At 37.1% G+C, this 12,779-nt stretch overlaps 1 protein-coding gene across 1 annotated transcript in view; it reads right to left on the bottom strand.

Annotated features, from left to right (window-relative positions):
- LOC126253445 (xylosyltransferase oxt) overlaps positions 1 to 12,779 on the bottom strand; it is a 114,210-nt gene that overhangs the window by 85,923 nt on the left and 15,508 nt on the right. The gene's annotated exons all lie outside the window — the stretch shown is intronic.

Genomic DNA, 12,779 nt, shown 5'->3' with positions numbered 1-12,779 from the left:
ACAGGTGGAACATCAGCGTCAATGGAGAGTTAACATCTGGTGTGGGATGCTTGGTACTACAATTACTGGCCCTTATTTCATAAATGGTAGTCTAAACGGCGCAACGTATGTCAACTTCCTCAGATGAATTCTTCCTCCTCTTCTGGATGAAATGCTGCTAAGAACCGGAAGGCTTATGTGGTATCAACACGATGGATGCCCAGCACATAATGCCTTGCGTGCATGTCGTGTTCTGAACCGAAGATATCCTACCAGATGGATTGGTCGAGGGGGTCTCCTGATTTAAATCCTCTGGACTTTTTTCTTTGAGGATGCATTAAGACGCTGTCTATCACGATATTCCAACAACTCCACAGGACATGCACGAATGTATCATGCTTGCTTATAATTCTCTTCAGCAGGCAACACTGCAAGCAGTAAATAATTCTTTTATTCAACGAGTGCACCACTGGTGTCCAGGGTCACCTCTCTGAGCACCTTTGAATGTTCTACTCCTGGGCGATGGTACAGGAGAGACAAAACCAATTTTGTGTTATGTTTTTACTTGGCTTTCATTTGTTTTCTGACAAGTCCGGCAAGTGGACAAGTTTATGATTCCGGGCTCAAAAGTCAATGTTGTGTTATGTAATTAATAATGTTGTGTTTCAGTGAATGATACATTGTGATACATTTTTAATAGGTCTTTAGGAGAGGAAATGAATTAGCAAATAAAAAATACAGGGTGCCATTTAAAAAAGTAATACCACTGTTCATATTTTTGTAAAAAACAAAGCTACAACGAAGGCAACCATGCTGATTGATGTCCCCGAGAGCAAAGAAAATTTGCTTGAAACATTTTGTAATTTGCATCTGGACAAAGAGAGAGATATGTGCTGGAGAGGGGTGGAGAGCAGAGACATTTCTAGCCCTTACTTTTCAAAATAGGTGTGAGAGGCTGTAACTGCCCTCCTCTCTTTAAAACAAGTATAGGTTAAATGTTGAAACTAATGAGAGACTGTCACTTGGAGCGATGAATGGGTGGCATATAATGAAAAAGAATTAATTAGAAGAGTTTATCTTTAGACTACCAAACTTTAATTGGCCATTAAACATAGTAATTGCAAATTCCCAGAACAGATAGCCCCCAGTTCTACTTTCATTTCCTCATGTCAACAGTAATGTTCGAAGTGCAGGAAAGCTGCTTCAAAAGTCCAACTGCAAGGAACACGCACTAACTCTGGCCATTAGGCATAGGGATACCATGTTTTCCCAAAGAGCCTGGTACCAAGGATAGAGCAAGCAAAGTGTGTCCACAGCTTCTGACACTGTGGAAGGCGATTGCCCTTGTACTGCAAAAGGTAAAAGTTGTGGTGATTTCAATCAGGTAGCCTAGCTTAAGTTGGTACCCAAAACCAGATAGTGGGAGACCTTTTAAACAGATTATTTTGAACCCCAACTCATCAAAATATCAGCTGCTCAGATCCCACCTTAAATGACAGTGTCACGTCAATATTTGAGCAGTTTTACGTTTGTGAGGTGAACTCGTCACTGCTTTCCTTGCTACGTACAGCACCTCCCAATTCTGGTTAGGCCCTTGTTAATATACTCCTTGGGGTACTAGCTGTAAAACTGGAATGTGTTATTTCTGCACTTACTGTAAAAGTATATGGGTTGGTGTGTGTGTGTGTGTGTGTGTGTGTGTGTGTGTGTGTGTTGGGGAGAGGGCTGACCTCGCACTCCCACATAATATTTTGATTAAATTTATGGGTGCCCTTTCCCTATAACCGGGAGATATCTGTAACATAATGATCACAGTTCTGATCAAACAATTTTCTCAGTGCCCTCACCAACTTATAGCCTTACTGAAATAATTTTGTGTATTTTTTCTCTTATAAACATTACTTTTTGCATTAAATAATTGTGGAAGAAAGGAGACAATATCCCTTGTGCACCATGGCAAATAAGAAAATCATTGTAACAAAATAATCCAGAACATGAACTGCTCCTGCAAATAGGCAAAGAAGTCTCGATTGCTTATGCAAGGCACAAGTTATATTCATTGTCGTTTCATTGTGTGTGAATTAATTTCACCATTGTACATCGTGTGTGGATTTCACCGCAAAAATTCCTGTTGTTGTTGTTGTTGTGGTCTTCAGTCCTGAGACTGGTTTGATGCAGCTCTCCATGCTACTCTATCCTGTGCAAGCTTCTTCATCTCCCAGTACCTACTGCAACCTACATCTTTCTGAATCTGCTTAGTGTATTGATCTCTTGGTCTCCCTCTACGATTTTTACCCTCCACGCTGCCCTCCAACGCTAAATTTGTGATCCCTTGATGCTTCAAAACATGTCCTACCAACCGATCTCTTCTTCTAGTCAAGTTGTGCCACAAACTTCTCTTCTCCCCAATCCTATTCAATACCTCCTCATTAGTTACGTGATCTACCCACCTTATCTTCAGCATTCTTCTGTAGCACCACATTTCGAAAGCTTCTATTCTCTTCTTGTCCAAACTGGTTATCATCCATGTTTCACTTCCATACATGGCTACACTCCATACAAATACTTTCAGAAACGACTTCCTGACACTTAAATCTATACTCGATGTTAACAAATTTCTCTTCTTCAGAAACGATTTCCCTGCCATTGCCAGTCTACATTTTATATCCTCTCTACTTCGACCATCATCAGTTATTTTACTCCCTAAATAGCAAAACTCCTTTACTACTTTAAGTGTCTCATTTCCTAATATAATCCCCTCAGCATCACCCGTTTTAATTTGGCTACATTCCATTATCCTTGTTTTGCTTTTGTTGATGTTCATCTTATATCCTCCTTTCAAGACACTGTCCATTCCGTTCAACTGCTCTTCCAAGTCCTTTGCTGTCTCTGACAGAATTACAATGTCATCGGCGAACCTCAAAGTTTTTACTTCTTCTCCATGAATTTTAATACCTACTCCGAATTTTTCTTTAGTTTCCTTTACTGCTTGCTCAATATACAGATTGAATAACATCGGGGAGAGGCTACAACCCTGTCTTACTCCCTTCCCAACAACTGCTTCCCTTTCATGTCCCTCGACTCTTATAACTGCCATCTGGTTTCTGTACAAATTGTAAATAGCCTTTCGCTCCTTGTATTTTACCCCTGCCACCTTCAGAATTTGAAAGAGAGTATTCCAGTTAACGTTGTCAAAAGCTTTCTCTAAGTCTACAAATGCTAGAAACGTAGGTTTGCCTTTTCTTAATCTTTCTTCTAAGATAAGTCGTAAGCTTAGTATTGCCTCACGTGTTCCAACATTTCTACGGAATCCAAACTGATCTTCCCCAAGGTCCGCTTCCACCAGTTTTTCCATTCGTCTGTAAAGAATTCGTGTTAGTATTTTGCAGCTGTGACTTATTAAACTGATAGTTCGGTAATTTTCACATCTGTCAACACCTGCTTTCTTTGGGATTGGAATTATTATATTCTTCTTGAAGTCTGTGGGTATTTCGCCTGTCTCATACATCTTGCTCACCAGATGGTAGAGTTTTGTGATGACTGGCTCTCCCAAGGCCATCAGTAGTTCTAATGGAATGTTGTCTACTCCCGGGGCCTTGTTTCGACTCAGGTCTTTCAGTGCTCTGTCAAACTCTTCACGCAGTATCTTATCTCCCATTTCATCTACATCCTGTTCCATTTCCATAATATTGTCCTCAAGTACATTGCCCTTGTATAAACCCTCTATATACTCCTTCCACCTTTCTGCCTTCCCTTCTTTGCTTAGAACTGGGTTGCCATCTGAGCTCTTGATATTCATACAAGTGGTCCTCTTCTCTCCAAAGGTCTCTTTAATTTTCCTGTAGGCAGTATCTATCTTACCCCTAGTGAGATAAGCCTCTACATCCTTACATTTGTCCTCTAGCCATCCCTGCTTAGCCATTTTGCACTTCCTGTTGATCTCATTTTTGAGACGTTTGTATTCCTTTTTGCCTGCATCATTTACTGCATTTTTATATTTTCTCCTTTCATCAATTAAATTCAATATTTCTTCTGTTACCCAAGGATTTCTATTAGCCCTCGTCTTTTTACCTACTTGATCCTCTGCTGCCTTCACTACTTCATCCCTCAGAGCTACCCATTCTTCTTCTACTGTATTTCTTTCCCCCATTCCTGTCAATTGTTCCCTTATGCTCTCCCTGAAACTCTGTACAACCTCTGGTTCTTTCAGTTTATCCAGGTCCCATCTCCTTAAATTCCCACCTTTTTGCAGTTTCTTCAGTTTCAATCTGCAGTTCATAACCAATAGATTGTGGTCAGAATCCACATCTGCCCCTGGAAATGTCTTACAATTTAATACCTGGTTCCTAAATCTCTGTCTTACCATTATATAATATATCTGATACCTTTTAGTATCTCCAGGATTCTTCCAGGTATACAACCTTCTTTTATGATTCTTGAACCAAGTGTTAGCTATGATTAAGTTATGCTCTGTGCAAAATTCTACAAGGCGGCTTCCTCTTTCATTTCTTCGCCCCAATCCATATTCACCTACTATGTTTCCTTCTCTCCCTTTTCCTACTGACGAATTCCAGTCACCCATGACTATTAAATTTTCGTCTCCCTTCACTACCTGAATAATTTCTTTTATCTCGTCATATGTTTCATCAATTTCTTCATCATCTGCAGAGCTAGTTGGCATATAAACTTGTACTACTGTAGTAGGCATGGGCTTTGTGTCTATCTTGGCCACAATAATGCGTTCACTATGCTGTTTGTAGTAGCTAACCCGCACTCCTATAAGCCTATTAAAGTTTTCTCTACCTACTCTCCACTCCCCTTCTCCCTCATGTTACTGTACATTGTCACCTACCAGCACTGTAGCCTGAATGATTGAGGATGCCAAGAGACAACAGAGAGAGAGAGAGAGAGAGAGAGAGAGAGAGAGAGAGAGAGAGAGAGAGAGAGATCTAAACTTTGTCCAAAAGCCGAGCAATTTATCAGCCTTTCTGCATACTCTTTTATTGCTTAGTGCCTCTTCTATATGGTTAGTTCTGACATATTCTGACTCACGTATTTATCTTAAGTGTCTCTACTTTAGCTCTCATACACATATATGAAAAGAATCTGCTTATAGTGACACTGTAAGGCAATAGCAAATTTGCTACATACATTTATTTGCCACTGTTAAATATGAATTTGTTTTACGGAGTACCAATAGAATAAAACATTATCAAGATACAATAATACAAATACACACTTCCTAGGCTCCCATACAAAATATTGTCAGTGAATTAAAGCTCCTGCAAATAAAACCTATACCCCACAAATCTAAGAAATATTCTGGATATCCTTAAGGTTGTAATTTACCAATGGTGCGCAATCCAGGGACGCAATGGAAACATTGCTTTGGTAGCGATAACTGTGACAACATACTACATAATTATATTCACATGATTATTCAACAATATCTACATAAAACCATCACATTTCTTTGAAATACTTAGAACTAATATGTTCCTTATGTTACATTATTCATAAAGCATTATGAGCCAAGCCAAAGCATTGTCAGTGTAGATTAGCTGAGCAGTGAGAAACTTGCAATGTACATCTCTGTTGATCACAGTCTGTGTGCATGTGTTTCTGCCACAACCCATGCTAGCTTCAGACAGGCATATACTACAGAGACAGAATAACAGAGTTACCAACAACAGTACAATACTGTTTTGCTCAGTTTGTTTACCAAATATGTGTGAAGGTGCCAGGTAGTATCTAATAGTATAATATAGAACTACGTCTACATGTGTTACAACAGAGCTTTTGTCCAAGCCATTTTCTGCACATTCTTTCTCAGAAAAAAGAGATAATTAAACACTGATGGCCAACACCGGAACTACCAAACTTGGTTCGAAAGATCAGTAAATTCAATATACATTTTCAGTGCCATGTGGGTACCAAATGTGACTGATAGCCAATAGCAGAGACCTAAATGCAATGTTTTGCTGGTGTTGTCTGTTGTTTGAAAAGGATAGAAACACTAGTTGGACCAAAAGTGGGTACATGCATTTTGGAAATTTAGTGAAGTCGATAACTGAGCAGAGTGTGTTTGTTAAGCATCATCAATCATCTGTGGCTGTAGCTACTCTTGCAGAAAATAAAATGGAAACTGCAGTTTATGACCAGCTTAAAAATGAAATATCTCTACAGGAAGGCAGAACATGTACATCTTAAAAGCTTCATTAATGCAATGCATTTTCTACCTGCTTCAATAGCTACATTTGTTAAAGCATTGGTTCTTGGAGAGGGAGGTTGTTCGGTCCCAGACTGAATGCACCAGGCAAATTAACGGCAACAGTCACAGTGCTAGCCAGCCTGGATGTGGTTTTTATGCTGTTTCCCACATCCCACTATGTGAATACTGGGCTGGTACTCCCCCACCACCGTTACATGATTTGCAAATATTTAGAAAACTTTCACTCACTTCCACGCGAGTAACACTACATGCAGAAGGAAGAGCATCCTGCCACCCCTTAAATTAACCATGCCAAATCCATTAATAACTATGCTGGTTCTACACTGATGTGACTCAAAGGCACAAGAAAAAGAAAAGAATGCTTTGTGTTTTCTGGGAAAACAACAGCTGACCATTTGAGGATACAATGAAACAACAAATTCTATTAACTAGGAAAATTTGTGAATTGATGTAGTACACTGCAGCATATGAGCTCTTTTAGTGGAGTGCACAGAAATTTCTACTGTGTTTAAAGAAATTTCAAATGTAATTCAAAATGATATAATACAAGTCAAAGGTGTGACTGTTTTGTCAGCTATATAGCTGGACATTGTGGATGTTGCTTTTGTGGCCATCATGGTTGATGAAACTACATATGGCATTTCTTATCAGAATTCAGAGGTAATGAAAAATTTACTGCACAAACATTTGCTGGGTTGGTGACTATGTCAAGAAATAGGTGTCAGCGGAGTTCAAGCATTAACTAGGGTCACATATCCTGAAGTATTATTTTTTCACTGTTATGATCGTGTACTAAACCTCATTTTGTCTGGAAGCATCAGCCAAATACTGGAGTGTAAAATATTTTTTAGTTCACTTAATGGACTCGCAGTTTTTTCCTAAGCATCTTAAATTTTTGCAATGTCATTTTCCAACATAACGGGATTGCTCATTAAGAGTGGTAAAAACTATACCAGAACACCCTCTCAAGAAACTGATTCGGATACTTTAGCACTTTTAGAAGATTTCAAACTGTTTTTCTCTTGGACACATTCAACAAAATATTTACCTTCACTGATGTGTTATACAACACTCATTAGAACCAAGCAAGTGATATTTTGTACTGTGCACAGAAAATCCAAGAAACTCACTGTGCTATGTGACAACTAAAAAAGTCTTTCGAGAAACTGTGTCTCAAGTAGGACAACCTTCAAAGCAGAAAAGTATCAGCTATAAATTCATTTACTGCAAGGTATTCGATGATATCCATTTGAATTTATGATTTCAAGATTATCCTAAATTGAAATTTCTAAATTCATTGTCACATGAAAACTACGGACAAATTCCAATCAGTTCCCCAAAAGCGGTTTCCAAAGTCTCTTCAAAGTTCTTTGACACCATTCAATTGAAAAATGAGCCAACTGTAGAACTGAAGAGTTTATAAACAAAACCGTGAGTGAACTTGCACAACTACTGAGTACTAATTCAAATGCTGTGTGCTATGAGGTAAAGAATTAGAAACTGTTTCAACTAAAGTTTCTAAATACCCAAATTTTTTTGTATTATACCATAGCATTTACTCACTCAAAAAATAAAATTACCATATTGGAAGCTGTACTCCTGTGTAGACTAAATGTAGACATAATTTGCATTACTGAACATTGGCTATGAAATGACAAAGTAAAATTAGCCTCAATCTCAGGATCTGCATTACCAAGTCACTGTACCCAAGAGTTCAAATGTGGTGGCTCTGTGAAAGAACAAATAAATCTCTGTGATGTCAATAAACATAATATTGATTCCATTGAAAAAGATTTCGAACTTTCCATTATTAAGCTGCCACAGCTTAGTTTCATAACTACTAAGATACATAGAGCATCAAGTGGAAATTTGCCGGTCTTCCCCTGAGCAAACTAGAGGTTCTGCCGAACAGGATCAGTGCATTAAATATGAAGACAGTGCTCTGTGGTGGCTTCAATAACAATTCTTCAGAATACAGCAGTACTAGAGATGCACTGATAAATATGACCAACACAGTCAATACGATCCCCACAATACACTGCCCAACAAGATTAACAGAAAGTACAGACACTGTCATCTCAGACACAAGATACAAATTCACAAGTAGTGCTGAGCATGGGTTATAGCAATCATGAAGCACAGCTGCGGTGTATAGAAATGCCAACAGGTAGTAGCAGCTGCAAAAAAGAAGTTGAAAAATGAACTTTTTCTGAAGATAACATTACAATTTTTAATTTTTGCTGGCTAAGGAAAATTGGGAAAGCATTTGCATTCAGAACAATGTTGATACCATGTACATGTGTTTTCAGGATATCTTTCTTTACTATTTTAATGTAGCATTTCCAAAAGAAGTAAAAACTGTAAAACCTTACAACAATAAGGAAAGGGTAACAAAGGCATAAAAATTTCCAGTGACAGAAACAGATTGCAGCACTACTGTTGTAAGAAAAAGAAGTTACCCATGAATTTGCAGGTTATTCTAAAGCCTACAAGAGAATTTATGATGGAGTAGTCAGAGAGGCAAAAATTATGTGGAACGACAATTTGATAAGAAATTCATCTAATGAAATGAGTCCCATGTGAAGAGTAATAAAGAAAGAAACCTGTAGCTTAGTACAAAAAAAGAGAACGTATCATCAACACTAGAGGGCTCAAACATGACAGACCCAAAACCATTCATGACAAACTTCAATGAATAATTTACTTCACTTCACTAGCTGAAAACCTCATTCACGTGAACTGTAAAGAACCAGTCACAAGTACCTCCAGCAAATCGGTGATCTTGGCTGTTTCTGTGTATATTTATGAAACAAATTCTTATTAAATTATAAGTAAAATTCAGTCATTAATCAATACAATCTCAGGAGGCCATGATGAAGTAGCTGATTTCATATAAAAAGCATGTGCTCACCATGTAGCAAAATTGTTGGCAATTTTCAACCTCTCTCTACAAACTGGTGTCTTTCCAAGTATTATCAAAACAGCAGAAGTTTCACCACAGCTAACAAAAAGGTCCTTCTGATATAATATCATACTACCAACCAGTGTCACAGTTAAGCTCCTTCTCAAAAATTCTAGAAAAAACTCTCTTATGACAGGCTTTTAAGAATAAATAAATATTCTCCTCTTACCGTACAACAACATGGTTTTAGAAAGTCAAAATCTACACAGATAGTCATTTTTTAATTCTCAGGCTGTACTTTAAAATCCCCAGATCAACATCAATTAGCTGCAGGTATTTTTCTAGACCGGTCAAAGGCCTTCGACATTCTGGACCATAACTTTTTGCTCGAAAAATTAGAAAGACCAGGAGTAAGATGTGTAGCACATAGCTGGTTGTGTTCATACCTAAAAAACTGCAAGCCGAAGATACTGTTTCAAAATGAATACAACACCAAAAATAAAACAATGAATAGTTCCTTCCTTGCTAATGAATTAGCAATAAAATATGGCATATCACAGGGCTCAATCTTAGGTCCACTACTCTTCTTGATTTATGTGGATGACTTTCTTGAATATATGAGTCCCCAAAAAACTATCCTATTTGCCGAAGACACCAGCATACTGCTTACTGGATCCAGCCCAATTCGGCAAGACCAAACTCACTGTAAATACTGGAAAACTATGTGTGCCAACTTTCATTTATTTCCTCCATCTAATCAAATATCTATTCAACCATGATTAAAAAATGATCCCCTAGAAAATGCGTCACAAAATTTTTGGGTTTGTGGGATCACCAAGATTTAAAGTGGGGTACACATATAAATAACTCGTCTAGGAAACTCTCATCCATGTGCTATGATCACTAAGAATATTAAAGTCAAGAATAAGCAAAACAGCAACCCCAGGCATAGTATGCACATTTTCACTCATGGCTTCAATACGGGATCACCTTCTGCGGACACTCAACTCACAGCGTAAAGGTTTTTAGAATGCAAAAAAAGAGATCTAAGAATAATTGTGGCCTTAAAAATGTGGAGTCCTGTAAATCTCATTTTACTGAGTTTGGTGTTCTAAATGTTTCAAGTTTATTCATCTATGAAACTATCTTCAGAACAACAGCATATCAGCAGAGCATAATTAACATTGGTATAGTACTACACAATAAGATACCAGACGAAATAAAAATTGCTATGTATCCAATATTTAAAATTAAACTAAAGACATCTCTAATAAAGTGCTGTTTCTATTCTGTTAAATTTTTTTGAATATGTAACAAATATAAAGTTGCTTGAAAAATTAAATTGTAAGAATAGGTACCTAATTTTGTCTATTATTTGCTAATACTATGTATTAATGAAACTTTTCTTTGACTTGTAAAATATCAGTTGTACAATTTGTACTGTATGATAAAACTGGACCAATAAAAAAAAATCAATCAATCAATACTAATCAAAAGTTTTCAGCAGTTTAATATGTCAGTGTCATTACTGTATACAATTCCTGTGAGTACATCTCCAGTAGAAAGGTTGTTTTAGCACTGAAGACAACCAAAAGCAAACTCTCAAAATTCTACTGGAGAGGAGAGACTGTCTCATCTTGAAATTATTTCTACTGAAGCTTGTGTACTAGAAGAACTCACAAAGTAGGAATGTTTCTTTCAGGAGGTGGTAACCAAATTTACTTCCTAGGAGAGAAGAATGGAATTTCAATTCTGTTGATCTCGCAGAGGTGATCTACTGAAACGTCAAGGGTGAGTTTAAAGCCAGAAACTAGTTATTTTTTATAAAAATTTGCTTACAGTAATATAAACTGGTATTAGTCTAATTACTGTAACATTTATTCTTTCAATTTAAACTATTACCAGGTGTGTGTTCAATCTTTAATATTTATGTTTTAATTTAACATATTACCAGTTAAGTTGTTGAGACAAGCCTATCCCTTGCTTTACTATTATTTACTTAAAATTATAATATTAATATTTTTAATTAATGAATAACATAATTATATTTAATATGGAATAATACATACTAATAATATAACTATAACATTGAGTGCTTCAGTTACCTGAATAATTATCGCACATCACTCCAATTTACAAATAACATTTATCTTTCGAAATTGCTGGTGAGGCGTATTTCTTTAGAGCAGTGTTAGCAACAGAGGCCAAGACTACAGGGCGAAGATACGGAGCAACACATGAACCGTTCTAACATTGTAGTAGGTTACAGGCAATACAGTGTAGCACTCTCTCCCTCTTGGAAAGTATTTGATGTTAATTGAAAGCAAAAGTGGTACTACAAACTGCCAAAGTTACAGTTTTTATATGAAGCAGCAAGGCAAAATTTCAGAGGACAAGAAAAAATATTAATAAGACACATTAGTGCTTTTACAAGTTGAGGTAATGTCATCTCATTTATCACATGTCAGGCTTGATGGCCTAGTGGAAAAGTGCATGCCTGGAAACCAAGACGTCACAGAATCTAATCCCAGTTGGATCACAGAAATTTTCAGTCTTCAATTTAATCTTTACCTCTCCTGGCGAGGAATTGCCATGAATAACATGTGGTTAGATTCCATGTTCAAGTGTAGGGCCCTTTATGGCAGTTGGACAATGGGGGTAGGTGAAGGACATGCAAGTCGCCAAAGTATCATCCAACTGAAAGACTTGCACTCAGCAATTGAACCACATGCAATTATTAATTACTCATCATATACTCTGGATTATTAGGAGAATATAAATCCAGAATACAATGGTGACAATACACTGCATAGAAGCGAATGACATGGAACAAAAGGTCAGGAGTCTAGTCCATCATCACCACGATCATCATCAAATAAACAAATACCTCCATCACTGATTAGCCTACGACAGAAACAAGAAAACAATAATTAGGTAGCTGGAGGAACAGTTGACCCAAGGGGAAAAGAAAGGGGAGATGGAAAAGGAAATTAAACCACACCAAACAGTGAACAATTTTCATAGTAATTCACAGGAATACAGCTCTAAGCATTAACAGTACGATAATGCAAAATTGGTGGGACTACATTTGTTTGTTATCTCAATGATGTTTAGAAAATTTTGCATTGTAGTGCTATGTAACAATACAGTTGTCAAACTGAGCCTGACTTCGGACACAGGTAACTCCAGCAAACAATGAGTTGCTGCAAAACTCCCAGGTGCACACATTAAGTCAGTGTAAATTAATCTTACATATGAAGATACAACTTTAAAATAAACAGCTTATAGTTAATGAAGCCACAATACATGTAAACAATGTAAATATCCTGCTTCCGATATGTAGTTAGAATTTCATATTCTGTATTGCTTATCTAGCTTACAAAAGAAGACGTGTGATAAAGGAACTCCAACCATACGTATAGAAAAGCAACTGTTCTGGAAGTAACAATGTCAATGATTTGAGATATTCTAATACTGTTATATCAACGTTTGTTTGGATGGCAGAACGCTACAAAATTATTCACGGCATATGAAATTAAGAAAATGGGAGGAGAGGACAAAAAAGAATGGTAGAAGAAGGATTGGAGAATAGAAAAGGTTGATGGAAGGGATGAGGGGAAGAAATGAACCTAACATTGTATAAAAAAGGGCATTTTTTAACAGGTA

Source organism: Schistocerca nitens, chromosome 4, assembly GCF_023898315.1.
Source record: "Schistocerca nitens isolate TAMUIC-IGC-003100 chromosome 4, iqSchNite1.1, whole genome shotgun sequence".
Classification (NCBI taxonomy): Eukaryota; Metazoa; Arthropoda; class Insecta; order Orthoptera; family Acrididae; genus Schistocerca; species Schistocerca nitens.
This window is presented reverse-complemented; position numbering and strand designations above follow the sequence as displayed.